Source organism: Fringilla coelebs, assembly GCF_963513975.1.
Source record: "Fringilla coelebs genome assembly, chromosome: 6".
Lineage (NCBI taxonomy): Eukaryota > Metazoa > Chordata > Aves > Passeriformes > Fringillidae > Fringilla > Fringilla coelebs.
In genome coordinates this window covers 37,332,586-37,345,642 of record NC_140034.1, presented here as the reverse complement: position 1 = coordinate 37,345,642, position 13,057 = coordinate 37,332,586, and the positions used below count along the sequence as shown (strand labels likewise).

Here is a 13,057-nt window from a genome sequence, read left to right as displayed (position 1 = left end):
CCCTTGGGACTTGTATAACAGCAGACTTTGTCTGATTTTTAAAATCCCTCACTTTCATTGTTTATAATCCTAAGAAATATGCCCATAAAGGCAGTTGAACATAGGCCCTTCAGAAAGCTGAAGTCATTTAATGATCTGTAGGTCTATAGGGGAAATCTTTCCCAGCAGGCTCTGTTTCCCCTGCAGCTCTCCCTGCTGCCTGCTCAGCCATGAAATCCTATTTTGCATCTCACAAATGCAACTTCAATACCTCCCTATGGCCACACTCTCCTTCCTGTCCCTGCCCCAACTCAGATTGAGAGCAGCCATCCTGCCTGGCTTGGGGCAGCCCCAGCGCCAGCAGCAGCCCCTGATCCCCGCTAGCACTCACAGCACTTACACCCACAAGGATGTGGTGTGTGACCAGCCAGATCCTTCTCCTCGCTGACCCATTCAGGATCTTGTCACCATGCTACTGAACTGCTCTAAGGGTCCTTGGCAGCAGGCACATTTCTTGAGATGGTCTCAGTGCTTCACTCTGCTTAGAGACCTTTGCTGGTGAACAGTGAAGGGTAATCCTGCTTATGTTTCTGAATGGTTTTTTAACATGATTCAGTTGTCAAGAAGGAGTAGCAGATTGCTGAGTGAGAGAAAATTCTATATTCTAGCTCCATACAGGCTAAGATTTGGGAGATTTTCCTGGCCAAACTTTACCTTTGCTCAGTTGTACCTATTGACTCCTGCAAAACTACAGGAAGCAACTGAAATGAGAATTTGGCCCCAAACTAGTAATTTTTTCATGCATTGACATTCAGCATGCAAAACCTGATGAGATTTCTGGATATAGATTTGGTGAGCTGTCCTATGAAGCAAGCTTGGGAGGGATGCAGAAACACCTTCAAAGTGCCATGTCTCAGACCCTACAGAGTTCGTTGCTTGTTTGTGCCCTAAGCTGCTTGAGCAGTTTTGTGATGTGGTTATGTTATTTATCAGCAGCATCTATGAAGCAAGTCCATATTTGATAATTGCCTTGCCTGTGCCTTTTTAGTAGTTTCTCTGGAAGCGTTTCAGTGAAATACATAACATGAAAACGCTGACTTGAAGTGGACACCTTAGCATGTCCTTGTTTTAGATAAGGATGCTGCCTTCAGAGTGAAGTGTCCTGACAGTCCCTCCTCACATTGACTGGGGGAGTTTTGACTGAGGACATGCTGGGAGATGAGCTGTGAGAATGCATGTACTGTTCACAGGCTGCCCAAGGGCTGCCAGTTCCCAGACCTGGTGAGAAGCTGGACTGAAGAAACCATCCCTGCCCAAATGGGTACAGCACAAGCAGCAGCCTGCTAAAGCCAGTGGCTTTGGTCTGTGAACATGCTCTGACTGCGCTGTTCACTGATGCAGCTGTAGCTTTTTGAGCAAGTTTCCTTGCCTCAGGCCAGACTCTGAGAGCTGGTGCTCTGCTGCAGGGTGTCTGAGCTGGTATCTGCTTTGCACACCTGCCTCAGGAGCTTTATTTTTCCTTTGTATCAGCCTCAGAGTCAGGATGTGGGTAGCAGACAAGTGCTTAGGGCAGCGAGTTGCTTTGAATGGCAAAACTGTCTGCCCTGCTGCTTAGTCCTGCCAGGGCAGTGCTGCTGGGGCTGGGAGATGGGGAGGGCAGAGGGTGCCCTCATGGCCAGGTGGTACAGCCGATACCTTGAGCTCCCCTCACCTGCTGTTGACCACTCAGACACCCTTGGGGAGGGCAAAAACTTTGCCAATCTGTGGGAGCCTCTAGATGGTCAACAACAATCTAAGAATGGTTTCCAACCACCCAGAAAACCTGTAACCCCATTGTTCTGCCTCTGAGCAGTACCCCAGCACCTGCCTTGTCCCTTTCCCCTACTCCTCTCTCTCCCTTTTCCTCCCTCCCTGTTACCCACCGGGTGGGCCTCCCGCTTTGGGGAAGGTCCAAGGCCTTGACCCCAGTATGCCAGTGGCCATCTGGGCTGCAGGGGCAGAGCTCTGCCTCTTGCAGGAGGGACGAGCTGTGCCTGCTTCATGTCTCCTTTCACCGGGAGAGGCTGCAGGGCACGGGGAGAGTCTGTCTGTTAGATCTGTAATATCGTTTGGGGCTCTCAAAACTCTTTTAAATGGGGATGTTGCAGCATGAGAACTACTGGTTTCACATATCTAAGAAATCACCACCACTTTCAGTTTAAAAGGAAATAATTCTAGGAGCCAGGGAGAGGCTTGGGTGCTGTCGGGAAGTTCAGCCAGGAGCGCTGGCACCGGGTGCCTCCGCGCCGCAGCTGCTTTCGCACTGCTGCCGGCAGACGTGTGCAGGCGGTCTGCAGCTGGAGCTTCCTGCCGGGGCTGCGGGACAGCTCCGCGCTCACGTGGATGACGAGCGATCGGCGTTCGGCTTCCCGCGGCGTGTGTACGGTCGCGGAGGAGCCCTGGGCCGCGGGGATGGAGGCGCCCGAGGCCCGCGCCCGCCCGGGGGCCCCGGGGGCGCAGGGCAGCCCCCGGTCCCTGGCACGCCGTGCCCCCGCGGCACTCCGGGCAGGGCAGGGCTGTGCCCCGGCCCCTCGCACGCCGTGCCCCCGCCGCACTCCGGGCAGGGCAGGGCTGTGCCCCGGCCCCTGGCACGCCGTGCCCCCGCCGCACTCCGGGCAGGGCAGGGCAGGGCTGTGCCCCGGCCCCCTCCCCCATGTACCAGCGGGACTCAGGTCGATGGCGCTGCGATAGCGATCTGACCCGGGAGCTGTGCCGGCAGCCTCCTTCCTCGGGGCTGGCATGGGGGAAGGTTTAACCCCTGGCGTGCGGTGTCGCCCGTCACCGTGAGGAGGGGGCAGCCCAAGGCCTAGAGACGGTGGGTTTGAACCATTCGGGCAGGAAAGGGTTTGTTAGGCTGCGGTCTCCTCAAAACGGGAAAAGGAAGGAAAAAAGACAGGGTTCGGCTAGGCTTGTGGCAGCCAAAACTGCGGCACACAGAGCAGCTGGGAAAGACAGCGAGGCTGGGAGAGCTTCGCCGGGGTAGCCGGGGCTGCTCCCTTGGGCGAGCGATGGTCTTTGGCCTGATCCCAAAGGTACCTTGTGCCCTTAGGGAACTCGCCTGCAGCAAGAAAGCCAAATCCCAGCGTCTCATCACCGATGCATTCCCAGGGGATTTCTGCGTTCGATAAACACCGTGCCGGGAGTAAACTGCAGAGAGACGCGCCGGCGCCAGCAGCTCCCCTCCTGTGGGTGCTGCAGCACGTCTCCCAGCTCTCTGTAGAGTGACTGAGGTGAGGAGCTGAAGTGCAGCCTTGTTTCAGCCCTGCCTTCTTTGGGCTGGGGAAGGCAGCAGCTTGGGAATTCGGAGGTCGCAACTGTCCCTGGCCCTCGTGGAGGGAAGCTGGGAGAACCCTGAGAAGGGAGGACTTAGCCTCCTTGCAGTTTTCTGTAAAAGAGAGAGCAGGAGCCCAGCCTGAGAGGCACAGGCTCGTGCGAGTGTCAGGAGACAGGAAGACGTAAGAAGGAAGGCTGCAAGGGGGAACATCCTAGAGACCTCAATGAGATCCTGGGGGGCTTTATCACATCTGTGAAACAAAAACAGCAATAAAGTTAGGGGCATGTCTTCTGCTTTGCCTGCCATTTTTCCTTGTCAAATTATTTAAGAAAACCTGGACAGACTTTCCTCTGCACCTTACCTCTCCAGTCCCAGTGGCTGATTCCTGGCCTCTGGCTTTGGAAAGAAGAACCTTTCTTGCTGTACAATTGCACTGTAATGTGCAGCTCTGGTGACCGGTATAAAGGGAAGGTTCAGGTTTAAATTGTGACTAAGATGCACAATAACAGCAGCTCCAGTGTAACCAAGGGAAACTCTTAGAAAGCAACCATCATCAATGAACCCTTTCCATGTATTAAGAAGGTCATTTTTTGGAATGCAAAATCCATGCTGCAAAGCCAGTAAATGTCAGCTTCACAATTATCTCAGCGATCTTTATCTGGTTCCCATGTGTGTAATGCTGATTTCATGAAAAATTCACACTTTATTTTCTTCATATGATCCTGACTCGCTCAGTGCCCAGGAAGTTGCATCCTTAATCTGACATTTTGTAGACTTTGAGTGATTGATTAAAGCATTTACATAACATACTTCAAACATAAGGGTTGTGGTGGTTGTTAAATGCAATTATTGTCATTTAAAGGTAATTATTTTTACATTTTGATTAATTATAAATGGATATTATTGATGGGAGAACAAAATTTGTTTATAGGGGTTTGATTTCTACAGTCATCAGGAATAAACAGAGCAGGTAATGAGTTTGGCAATAAAATGCCAGCCTTAGGCATAGACCAGATTTAGCACCACCCTTTCTCTTTGTATCACACTTCCTTCCTCCCACAAGATCAGCCCACTCAAAACCTGCATAATTTCTTCTTATAAAAGGATGTGCCTGTTTCTGCTCAGTTTTTTAAAGCCTTTATTTCCTATATATGCTCCTCAGTAGGAGCACTCCTATTGGATTTCCAGGCCCATTTTATCACTCTTAATGGGATGGGTGGGGATGGAAGAACTGAAAAAGTTGGGTGTTGATTTCAAGTGAAGAGGCCCACAGTGAACGATGTGTGAACAGGAGGGTGGAGAGAAATGGGATAGTGAGTGGGAGCCTCTGGGAAAACAGATGTTGAAGCGCAGTGTGGTCTCCGGGCAAACACGCCCCTGGAAGAACAGGTACTGACTGCTCTTTCCCCACTTCCCCCTTTTAAAGGTTTTATTCAGAAGGGAAAGGAGGGGGAGAGGAGGATAATTCTTTTTCTTGCTTATTTAAGGTTCCTCAATCTCTAATGAACTTTAGTTTCCCAATACTTATCTTTCAAAAAAAAAAAAAAAAAAAAAAGCCAACAAACAGAAGGTTTGTTCTGCAAAACCTCACTTGTAATTTGGGTATCTCTGCTTCAAATGATGTGTACATTTTTAAAGTTAGGATTTCCCAATCTAGCTTGCATAGGAACTTTTTCAACACAGCAGTCATGAGATCTACCTCTTTCCAATAAAGGATTTTTTTGCACTTAGAGACCAAACCAACACTTTTATTTTTTTAGCTGAAACACACACTTGGCTCATTTCTGTGATATTCACAAACACCATCAGGTTTTCTTCAAAACCACTCTAGTCATAATGTCTTTTCCCCCTGAGAGATTCTCAAAAACTTCCCCTCCATGTGTTATCTTTCATTTTTCCAACTCCAATGTCGTTGCTTGCCTTGGCATTACTTCTTTATCCTTTTATATGCTTGCAACATATAAATGTTAATGTTAAACAGTAAATTTTATTTGGGTGACATTTCCTCTGTTTGGCCTATTAAGTAAAACAGATTCTGCAGCTGTGAATTGGGCACTTCATCCCTTACAGCAGCAGGAATTTCAAAAACACGATCCCTCAATCAGCCCAGAAATTCCAAAAAGACAGGTCCTAAGCCCACCAGTGCTTTCTCCATTGACACCCAAAACCTTCTGAACTTCAGTTGTAAGAATATAAAAGCCCAACAAAAGTTTATGTACCAATTAATATATCTGTAACCTTTGTATACAGATTCCTCAAATTTGATGTAAGACCTGAGGAAAGATATCTTTGATCTTCTTAGTGATCTGAGAACCTACCACTCCATTCAGTATCAATTCAACACAAAATTCAATTTTGCAGAAATATGAATCTTTGTCTAATGAGACTTCCCTTTTTACCTCCCTCATGGAGGCCCCAGCCACATTGTCACACATTCTCAGTAATGTCACAATGCCTGTGGAATGCAGATTGCTGTGATGACTGAGCACCTTTTGAGGCGAGACCTCCAACACAGAAATTTCAGCCCAGGGCTACATTATGGTGCTGTTTGCCATCAGCTTTTGTTTAAGTTTTAAATTAGTTTCCATTACATGTGATCTGCCTTTACCTTAGTCAACTTGCAATTATTATTCAAGACTGCACAGGAGGCCTGGCCTTCCTCAGTGACCACACAACTCAGCCAACCTGCACACATCCATGTTGCCCAGAGCTCATGGGGGTTTGTGTATTTTTTTCAAACAACATTTGTTCCATTATTTCATTGTATACTAAATATAGATTTTTCCGGATAAGAGTCTCCAGAATCACCTTTTGCCTAAACCACGTAGGCTGTTGCATTCAGAGTGAATACGTCCCTATGCTGGCGGGGTTTATTTAACTCTTTCGGTGCACAAGTAGCTTTCCGGTAACTCGGGGACTGTTGTGAGTGCAGTTTCGTGGGCGCTCCACAAACACTCCCGTCCCCGGGAGCCCTGCAGGGTCCGAGAGCCTCGCGCCAGCGGCAGTAGCACCCACAGCGTGGGAAATCCTTCTGAACTCCAACAGCGCTCCGCCGGCGTTCGCCCGTAGCTACCGCCAGAACATCGCACCCCGCAGCGCACGAGCCCCTCTCCCGTGATTTACAAATGCGGAAGGCGGAGGAAAGACGAGGAGCCCCGGGAAGGCGCTGCAGGCGGCCGAAGACAGTGCGGTGTCGCGCTCGGTGCGCGCCGGCGGGGCCGGGGCTGGCGGGGCCGGGGCTGGCGGGGCCGGGGCTGGCGGGGCCGGGGCTGGCGGGGCCGGGGCTGGCGGGGCCGTGGGAACGCGCTCGGGGCGCGGCCGCCCTTCGGGAAGAGCGCGCGCGCGGCACGGCCAGCAGAGGCGCTGCTGCGCGGCCCCACGCGCGAGCGGCGTGTTATCCCTCGCGCACGGCCGGGGGAGGGGCGGGAAGGGCGTGTCCGGCGGCACCCTGGGAGCGGAACTGCGTCGGCGGGCGGCTCCGGCCAATCGGCGGCGCGCCGCTGGCGGGGCGTCGTGAGGCAGCTGCTCCGCGCGGCCGCCGCCGGTCCCCGGTGCCCCCGGCGCTCCGCCCGCACGGCCGCGCTCCGGCACGGGCCTCGCGGGGCGGGAGAGAAGCCAGGGGAAGGGGCAGGGAACGTGCGCGGCGCACGTGATGGACCGCGGCGGCCAATGAGAACGGCAGGAGGTCGCGCGTGGCGGGCGAGGGCCGCGTGGGCCGGGGCGTTGCCGGGCGGCGCGCGGAGCCAGGTAAGAGCCGTCCGCCCCCCCTCCCCTCCCTCCTCGGAAGTTTTTCACTCGAGGTGGCGCGAGGCGTGCGCGCGTCACGTGAGCGCGGCGGCCGCCCAATCACGCGCGCGCGCGCCGCCTGCCCGCGCGCTGCCGCCGCGCCCGCTTTTGAGGCGAGGGGGTCGCGCGCGGGACGGGGACGGGAACGGGACCGGCGGCCGCTCGCACCCCTCGCACCCCTCGCGCGTCCCCGCGCCGCTCTGTCCAGGGGTGCGAGCGGGCGGGACCCGGGGGAGCGGGCAGTGGGTAGCGGCCGGCGGTCACCTGACCGGGGGGGGTTGTTTAAAGGAACCGAGCGGCATCCGGGCGCTCCAGCCGGGAAGGGTCGGGTGAGGCCCGGCCCTGGGCAGCTGCCGCTGCTCCCTAAGCCATCGCGCTCCCAGGGACCTGTCCCCGGTGGGGGCGTGGCCGGCGCCACCTATGAGACCGGGCTGGGGTGCTAGAGAGCCTTTCCCGGGAAGCGGCCCCGGTGCCCCCTGGGTGCCAGAGGCCGGCGGGCTGGGCGGGGCTGGAGCGGGGCCCCTCGGCCGGGGGCGGGGCGGCCCGCAGGCGGCGCGCGTGCGCCCCGGCACGTCGCGGGGGGCGGCCGCGGGGGCGCGCGGGGCAGCCATCGTTGGTGGCCCTTGGTACCGTCCTGTTTGGAAGTGCGCGTACTGAGCTGATGAGTTTGGAAGGAAGTCGAAGCGCGAAGGCGAGCTCAGTGAGGAGTAGCTAGGCACGAGGGCCAGCGGCTGTTTCAGCAGCCCGGGGAGATGAGTGGTTTCCCATTATGTGGTTGGAGCATCTTGCCTGACTCATTAAGATGTCAAATCTTGCACAACAGTCACGCTGCCTTTCTCCCGACGTGAACTGTGTGAGGGCATGGGCCGTCTGTAGTCGCACTTGATGGGATGGGCTAGTGCCCCCAAGATTTGAAGTTGCTGCAGACTGAAAACCGAGGGCGATTTAAAGAAGACCGGGAGGCTAAAGCTTTGGTCTTGTCGCTTGCAGATGTTGTGCCCGATGCAGCTGCAGCACCCTTTCAATGCCCTCGGGCACAGTGCCTTGTGAATCTGTACTGAGAACTGGAAAGGGAAATTGAGTCTGGTTGAAAAATGTTCCCGTAGGTGAGCATTTTTGTACATCTTTTTGTAGGGAAAAACCCCATATTTTTTAGGTTTGGTGGAGATGGGCAGCATTCGTTCACTTTTGTATTTCATCTAACAGCAGATGGCTGTTAACCTCACTCATTGCTGGCTCAGTATTGGTGCAGATGCTGTTGTGCCTGCCATGAGGGAAAATGTGCAACTGGAGGAAACTGCTTGTGAATAAACTTGTTTGGTTACCTTCCAGGTCAAAAAAAAGGAAATTCTTTCTCTTTGACTGTAGGCCACCTCTTCATTTATACACACATGCACTAGATGGTTTATTAAGTTTGTGGTTGTTTTTAAAACCTAGTTTCTTAAGAAATGGGAAGTCCAAGACATTTTCGTTACAAACACAATGAAATAAGTATCTGCTAGTGGAGTGAGAAAGAGCTCTTTTCTATGAGGAGGCTGTTGTCTGTTTGCTGTTTCATAGACAGCAGAGGATTTGCAAAAAACCCTCAGCCATGGTGTGTGCATAGGGAGCAATGCCATTAGCTGCAGCACCAGCAGGGCTTCCCTGTTGTTTTATTCTTCCATAACTAAGGATGTGTTGTGCTGTATTGGTTTGCTTTTTTGTTAATCTTTCTTAAGGCTGGGTAACCTTAGAACAAAGAATCAAGTTTTGATGGTGGAGTTGCTCTTCTCTTTCCACACAAAGATGAAATGTGCTTTCACTGTTGGATTTTGGCTAGTTTTAGTACCTGGGATAAATCCTTTGCTGAAATGGATAAGGAAGAATGCAGTGAGAATATGTGTGAGAAGGATGATGAAGGTGTGTCATAAGAAGAAAGCAACCAGAAGAAAGTTCTTTTAATTTTATTTTATTTTAAATCAAGCCCAAAACAGAAAGGCATTAAAGAAATTTGAACAGCATAAAAGAGAGAAAATGAATGGGAAGTAGATAAAACCTATCTACAATAAAAATGCGTTCTTTGTTCCAACCACAATCTTCAGGAAAAGCCAATTTGGAGAATGACCAGACTGTGACCCAGTTACTGTTAAACAAACACTTGTGATGTTGGAATTGTGCTGTTTTGCTAACTCTCATATAGTGCTCTCTGTTAATTTGGTGTGGTCTGCCTTACCATAGGGTAAGTCAATAAACAGTAATGAAGATAGATATAAACCTAGAACACATTGCCAACAGTGTAGACTTTAATTAGTGTCACTTTCTTTTTCACCCTTACTTAAAAGGGGAATACAGGCTCCTTGGCAGTTCTAACTTGCTGAGCCATTAGTGGCTCTGTAGCAATGAGTATTGCTATAAAATAGCTGGATGAGTAGGATAGTCCTGAGCTCAGGACTATTTGCATCATTTTTCTTTCTCTTCTATGATGTGGACAAGATCCCCAGCTGAAGATTCATGTATGTGATAAATGTTCCTCATGATGGCCATAAAGGGATTGAAATTCATCAAAATGGTGCTATTCCTGCTGATTGTGTCTGGTTTCTGCCAGTGTTGCATGGCAAAAAGCATAAAGCATTGCTTTATTGTTTTATTTTGTGATTTTTGGTAGTTGAAATAATAGTATGTTAAAAAAATACAGCATTCATTGAATGTATGAGTAGTGGGCATATCACTGACTGATGAAATATGGGAAGGAATATAAAATGCATTAACCTAAAAATAACATGTTTTATACAGATAAAAAAGAGCATTTATTATTAGTTAACTTTGGCTTTTCCCCCTGGCCTCTCACGAGTGGTTCATTCTTAAAAGAAATCACAGAATCATTTAGGTTGGAAAAGACCTCTAAAATCATGGAATCCAACCTTTGACCCATCACCACCTGTCAGCTAGACCATGGCACTGACTGCCACGTCCAGTTGGGTGCATTTCCATTTTGCAATCTTCAGTATTTGGGAAGTGTTTCTCAAAAGTTCTGGTAACTCTTGAGAAATGTAAAATACTGTACATTATATACTGCAGGATTAATGCTGTTTGACAAACTACTGACTTCATGAGAAGCTGGGAGTTTGGACTCTTGTGGCATGGTATGGCTATTGAAGAGGGAAAGCAGGAGTTTCTCTCTTTCCTCCACCCTCCCAGATATGTGCCTTGTTCCTCCAAAAGCAGCTGCTGCTCTTGCAGGCATGTAGTTCTCAGTTGGTGAAACACTTTCTGAACTACCACCTATTCATCCTGCAATAGTTGGGACTCTGAGTGTGACGTGAATTTGGTTTTAGTATAAAGCAAGGCTCCAGGCTGAAAGCTGGCAGTGCACAAGCTGTGTCAGACTTTTTGTGGGCATAAGTGCTTTCTGACTGCAGCTGTAACGTGTTTCTGTATGTTTGCATCAGCAAGAAAGCTAAAAAATGTTCTAAAAATATCTGAAAAACATTTTTTTCTTGAAACAGTCCATTTCTTTCAATATTTTCTTTTCTTAATCTCACTTTTCGTCTAGATTCTGCCACCACTTTCATCTTTTATCTTCTTGGCACTGAACTATATTTCTTCACCAAAGCTAAGAAAATAATTTAAGCTAGTTTCCTATCAAAAATAACATTAGGTAAACTTTTCCTAAAGTAAATTTGGCCTGGTTCTGTTGCTTAAGGACAGAGGTCTGGAGCTGACATAGATGCTGCTAGAGACATCTGTGTACAGGAAACATTAAGCTCGGGGAGACTACTACTGAAGGAGAAGGAGTTGGAGGCCAGTGGGGCTGGTTATGGCATAGAAGATGGGACTAGATACCTTTCTACATGCAGTTTAATCCAGAGTTTATGTTGGATTAACAGAATTTCCTGTGGGTTGCTACTGTTAATCATTCTCCAAAGTGGCAAAACATTATCTAAAGAAAGAATGGTTTTTGTATTTTAACTTCTAGTGTGCACATTGCTCAACACTTCTGGCTGTAACATCACTAAGTTTTCAGCTCTTTAAATGCTTGTGGATTTTGTTTTTTTTGGTTGGTGGGGGAATTGGTTTTGTTTGTGTGTTTGTTTTTGGTTTGTTTTATTTTTTAATGTCCAAACTGTGGGATTTTTGAGCCCAGTCAGGGCTGTCTGGTTGTAGTTAGTGGTAAACTTTAGACTGCTGTAATAAACTGCTGACTGCTGCTGTGGGTGTGTTACACTGACACAGCTGGTTTTGATAGTTGTTGTTTCAAGGTAGTGAGTGTAGTTACAGCTAGTGCTTGTTTTTAGCAAGTGAATTTAAGAGCTGAAAGCCTCCTTTATACTCATGTAGTGCTCCTGTAGTAGTGTCTTTCTGTGCTGTGTGACAGAAATGTCCTATCATGTATCTACTGGTGTAGTAGCAATCTTTGTATTCAGGGGATTGCTAACAAAAAATGTAATTAACACCTCTCGAGTGTTTTTCACAAGTTGGCAGCTGCTCTGTTTTGCTTAACTATGTATCGTTACACATGTATATACTCTACAAGGTATGTTGTTCTCCCATATATGTATGTGTAGCGAAGCCTGGGACTTGTGACCCTCTGATACCTGCTTTGTTACTGATTCTTTACCACGGGTTAAACATAAGAATGGCTGAAGAACAGTTTGTTGCTGCAGCTCTAACAGTTACAGTTTCCTATTACTTGTAGCAGGTAAGCTTGAATGGGCGCTTTATAGCGCCATGTAGGCGTTACTGAAAACAGGAGTGTGATTTACTGGGTGCTGAAATGCAGCTTGTAGAGACTATAGTTCATACCTTCAAGGGAGTATGTCTACAAGAAGCATTTGGGGGAAGAGTGTACGTATTGGTAGTGAACTTGAGCATTTCAAGTACCTTATACGACCCAGTAATGGAATGGTTGTAACTCCCTCTGATCAGGGATTCAGTAGATGCAAGCCAGTTCAATTCTGTGCTGCCAATTCATGTTTAGCACAAACAAGTCCTTAAAACTGATGTTCATAGTGATCTAAATGAGATGATGTTCTTTAGTGCAGCACTGCTGTTTCTTGTCAGCTTTAAGCTGCTTAGAACTGGGTTACTTAAGCTGGTGGGAGTCTATAGTACTGCTGTGACTTCTACTGATGAATCCGTTCTCTTGATAAACCAGGGGTTCAATTTTGGTGCAGGCAAGCATTTCTACCTGCCTTAGGTAAAATTGTAGCAAAATCTCTGGCAATGTCAACATTCTCTGGTTTGTTTCTTTTATCATGACTGGAACATGTGGCTTTTGGGCCATGAACAGGGGATACTGTCTGCTCTTTAGTTCTGTGTCTGTTCTTAGTTGTACAAATTACTCTCTTGCTGAAAAAAAACCCCACTTATTTCTGTATTGTCATTGTTCAGAAGCAAACTGGTTAATACAAAATAGCATCTCTATCCTGTGGTCCTAAAACTCGATGACTGCTCCACAGAATGTGATGACTATAGGTATAAAATGACTATCCCTGAAATTGGTGTAATTATTTCTGACTGGATTTGTTACAGTAAAAATACTATGCTGGATCCAACACCTTGAGGCTCTTGCAGCTCCATGCCCCAAATATGACCAGTAGTAAGGCTGAAAATGTATTGCTGGTAGCTACAACCCATAGAGCACATGCATGCATGACATTTACATGTAAACATGTCTGGCCACGCCAATCAGGCAGACACACATACAGGAGCACAGCAGAGACAGCCATATCCTGTTCCCTTCCCTGTCTGAACAGGAGGAGGTCATACATGTACATGTATATATATGTGTGTGTGTGTGTGTGTGTGTGTGGTAGAGCCCCTTCAGCAGCAGAGTTTAGGCACTGTTGGCTCCTGAATCCCATTCTCCCTGGTTGCTGCCATGTGGACACAGCAGCTCCAGGCCACAGTGCTGTTCCCAGTCCTGGCACCTGCTCTGTCTCTCAGGTGGCTGAGACTGCCCTGCTTACATGATGTCCAGCACCCCTCCACCCACAAGAG

The 13,057-nt window shown here is 49.0% G+C and overlaps 1 protein-coding gene across 1 annotated transcript in view; it reads left to right on the top strand.

Annotated features, from left to right (window-relative positions):
- The first annotated feature begins 6,916 nt into the window (after positions 1-6,916).
- The window catches only part of MGA (MAX dimerization protein MGA), a 59,667-nt gene continuing 53,526 nt past the window's right edge, over positions 6,917-13,057 (top strand). Inside the window, exon 1 of the mRNA XM_084208282.1 lies at positions 6,917-7,039. The gene's annotated coding sequence lies outside the window, so the exon portion shown is untranslated. The remainder of the gene's footprint in view (positions 7,040-13,057) is intronic.